Source organism: Gigantopelta aegis, chromosome 6 (assembly GCF_016097555.1).
Source record: "Gigantopelta aegis isolate Gae_Host chromosome 6, Gae_host_genome, whole genome shotgun sequence".
NCBI lineage: Eukaryota > Metazoa > Mollusca > Gastropoda > Neomphalida > Peltospiridae > Gigantopelta > Gigantopelta aegis.
In genome coordinates, this window is record NC_054704.1 from 48459327 (window position 1) to 48464055 (window position 4729).

The following is a 4729-nucleotide window of genomic DNA, read 5'->3' on the forward strand; positions in this document are numbered from 1 at the left end:
CAGAAGGTTAGAATCGCGAATGCCGTGAGGCTCTGGCGAGTGGCATTCGCACTTCACCTGAGCAGGATAAAGCCGATATTGTAAGACAGTAACCGCTTATGTTATTTATCTTGCAATCCTATATAATTCGAAAAAAGAACAAGACATGAGCCGATTTATTTGACAACTTTACTAATGTTTTAAAGAATAGTAGGTCCGCACGTATTGACTGACTTGTCGCCGAAAATATCTACACGTCGTAGCAAATTGGTGTTTTTTCCAAATAATATATTGTATAATTCTACATATCTCATTATAGTTATTGATTATTATTTTATTTTATAATAGCATCGTTCGTTTACGTGGTCAACATTCCTTTGCTGATCGTAACTGCCCCCCCACCCTACACACACACACACTCTCTCTCTCTCTCTCTCTCTCTCTCTCTCTCTCTCTCTCTCTCTCTCTCTCTCTCTCTCTCTCTCTCTCTCTCTCTCTCTCTCTCTCTCACACACACACACACACACACACAAGCTGTATCTTTGGTCAGTGACCGAAAATATAGACGTTGACTTAGTTATATCTCGCCAATATACCAGCCGTGATCCGTACTTCGCACGAGAGTGTTTGGAATGAGTGTGAGTCTTAAACTGGCCCCTCACCTGAACATTTGACTAACGCCATGTACACGGCCGTTGTATGTAGAGCAACGTCTGTGTTAAGTCATGTGATCATTAAGATGGCTGCGCTATTGAGACTTTCTCTATGGAGGCTGGGCCCGGGATGGAAATGCCCGAAACCGTAGTGGTATAGGGGCATGATCCGTGTCTGTCTGTCTGTCTGTCTGTCTGTCTCTCTCTCTCTCTCTCTCTCTCTCTCTCTCTCTCTCTCTCTCTCTCTCTCTCTCTCTCTCTCTCTCTCTCTCTCTCTCTCTCTCTGATCGCATCTTTTACGCACTATTTAGCTGAATGTATGACATGTAGTCGACTGAACATGGCAGTCGGCAGTGCAGATTAAAAGAGAAGAAGCGACCAGAAGGATCGGAAACTGACAAAGGGCCTTGCGCATTATATTATAGTCATTGCTTGATAAATGCTAACTAAAACACCGAGGTTAACGGTTTTAGCCAAAAGTGGTACTATTATCGTCTATGGGATTTGATTTGGTGGTATACACCCTATTACCTATACAGATGTTTTTTTTTTAGTAATATAGCTATTCATGTGAAAGTGGTTTTGTTAAAAGGAGACAATTTCAATACAGCCAGTGGACAACTGTCAAAGACGATTTATGTCCCTTGGACCAATACTACTGCAATTTGTATATACCTATTATATTCCTTTCAAGAGAATTCACATAATAACAGTACAACGATGAACAGGCCCGTAGGAACGACTGTGTGTGTGTGTGTGTGTGTGTGTATGTGTGTGTGTGTGTGTGTGTGTGTCTGTGTGTGTGTGTGTGTGTGTGTGTGTGTGTGTGGACGTTCCTGAGTTTACTGCAATTTTAAAGATGTTATCAACTAACAGAGATTCTTTAACGATTGTAATTACATATCAAATATATTTTTCTGCATAAAATATTAATGGTTGATTATTAAACGTGTTTCTGATCGTTCTAATATTTATTCTAGGTTAAATTTAATTTAATTTCCTAAAATATAGCTTTTTCGTACGTACAAAATTATTTGAAGACAAAATCCAGGTTGGGCTACTTACAAATATTGAGACGACCAGAAATATATTGAATATACATACACTGATATTCTAAACAAGAAAATATATTTAATATGTAAGTTTAATGGTAGAAATATTTTATTAGTAGAAAACATCTTACAATGCAACAAACCCAGGAATGTCCCTTGAAACACGTGTACATTTTTATTCTATTCTGAGCTAGTCATAAATCGTGAAGCAAAAATTAACAACCTTTTCGCTTATTCTATATTACGCAGATGCCTTTAAAGGGACATTCCCGAGTTTGCTGCATTGTAAGATGTTGCAGACTAATAAAATATTTCTACGATTAAACTTACATATTAAATATCTTTCTTGTTTAGAATATCAGTGTCTGTATATTCAATGTGCGTCTGGTCGTCTTAATATTTGTAAGAAGCCCAAACTGGATTTTGTCTTAAAATAATTTTCGTACGTACGAAAAAATCTTTGTAGGAAATACAATGAAATTTAAACTAGTACAAATACTAGAACGATCAAAAACACGTTTAATATACAGCCACTAATATTTTCTGCAGAAAAATATTGATATGTAAGGGGCCATTCATAATTTTCAAAATTTTCACGAGCGTACAAACCGTACGCGGGGAGGGGGAGGGCGGAGGAGGGGGGAGGGGGTTAAGGGCCCAGCGTACACTTTTAAAAAAATGAAAAATGTCGATCAACATTTTTCATTTGGGGATGTACACTTTTAGGGAGGGGGAGGGGGGTAGTCAAAAGTGTACGGTTTGTACGCTCGTGAAAATGTTGAAAATTATGGAGGGCCCCTAATTACAATCGTTAAAAAGTCTTTGTTAGTCGATAACATCTTAAAATGTGCAGCAAACTCAGGAATGTCCCTTTAAATGCCTCAAAATTATAGTACTGGTAGTTCCTCTGATGTTGATATATTTAAGCTTCACAATCATCTCAGCAAGGTGAATTTGTTAGAAACAATTCTACTGTTTCCCCAACCTATATTTGATATGACAGCTTTCATTATATTAAACATTACAGTGCATATCAATTACCAAAACATATTTCGACAATCCATAGGAACGGTAGAACGTAGGCATTGTTTAGTTAGCATATCCTATACAGGGACGTAGCTAGGATTTTGTTTGGGGGGGGGGGGGGGCAACTGAGTAGTTAATAGTCTAAAACTCCTTAAACAGTTAAGATAATTTTCTTTAAGTTTCTATAATGCTTTCCGGATTTTTTCGGGGGGGGGGGGGGTGCATTTGTGTTTAGGAAAGGACATACATGTTTGTACATTGTTCAGTAGTCCTCAGTAAAGGAAGGAAGAAGGAAATGTTTTATTTAACGACGCACTCAACACATTTTTATTTACGGTTATATGGCGTCAGAAACATGGTTAAGGACCACACAGATATTGAGAGAGGAAACCCGCTGTCGCCACTTCATAGGCTACTCTTTTCGATTAGCAGCAAGGGATCTTTTATATGCACCATCCCACAGGTATGGTAGTACATACCACGGCCTTTGATATGCCAGTCGTGGTGCACTGGCTGGAACGAGAAATAGCCCAATGGGCCCACCGACGGGGATCGATCCCACACCGACCGCGCATCGAGCGAGCGCTGTACCACTGGGCTATGTCCCGCCCCTCCCCAGTAAAAGGGGAGGTCTTTAGGTTATATCAAACTGGAGCCAGTTTGACAAGTATTCATTGTATGAATCCGGAACCATTTTGTTCAGGAACGCACACATGCCTATTTAGTTACAACAAACATTAAGACAGTGCAGACGAGCTACATAGTACACAGTAAAATCAATTTTGGTCAAATAATAGATGTTATACAAGTTAATAAAAATATAATTATAGTTGACAACATTCAGCATATAAAGGCGCTCAGTCACGGATGGTTGACCTAATTATTGGCCCAACAAAGTATTATATGTACCTAAACGTGCGTTATTGAACCATCTACATAACTACGATATCCAACTTATTATTGATATTTTATAAAATTAATTGGATTATGTCGACGGTCCATAATTCAGAGAAAAATAAAGGCTGTATGGAGAGCAGAGGTATGACGTATTATTTTGAGTCGCGTAACGGGCATCCCCCGAATAACCGCAGTGTCAAAACGATTCACCAAGCTCGTTTAACAAGAACGCTTGACCGTCCTCTGCGACGTAAGGTAAATAGAAAAAAAAAACGACGACCCCCCCCCCCCAATAACAACAACAATGAAAATAAGTTAATAAAAATTAATAAAAAACATGTACTGAATGATAATAAGCGTATACATTAATTTATTTTATTAAACGGCGACAATCCCGACTAGTTAGGCCTTTGCATCTATAGGTAAATATAGAGGGGAGGGGGGAGAGGGGGGAGTAGGCTATATGAATCTAGTGGACCCTTTTGTATACGTTTTCCATCAACATATGAATAGCGTAATATTTCCCCTACAATACTAACAAAACATTAATAATAAATAAATAATAATAATAATAATAATAATAATAATAATAATAATAATAAATAAATAAATAAAAATAAAAATTACAAATTATTAGCTGCTGAGGTAGATTATCTGAAAGAGAAACTAACTACGGACAGTACACAAACTAACAACAGGGCTTGAACTTAATAATTTTTCCTTCACTGACTGCATTTGTTTTTAAAAGTTAATTTTAACGCAAATAAATATGACTAAAAGCTTCTCTCTTTTTTGTATTTAGTCATATTTCAAATGCTCAAAATTGCAAGGGGCAATAAAACCAAAACATATTTTTTTTACACTAGTAACGCTGAGACCACTTCCGGATCCCCATCTAAATTTATGTAATATTTCTGTAACAACCGCCCCACCCACCCCACCGCGACGTGATTTTTCCATCTTACAACACGTGTAATAATAACAACAACAACAACACTACTACTACTAATAACAATAACAATAATAATACACAATTACTATTATTATTATTATTATTATTATCATTATTAGCCTACTACTACCTTTTTTGGGGTGTAGTGTGCTGTGTTTTATCGGGGGGGG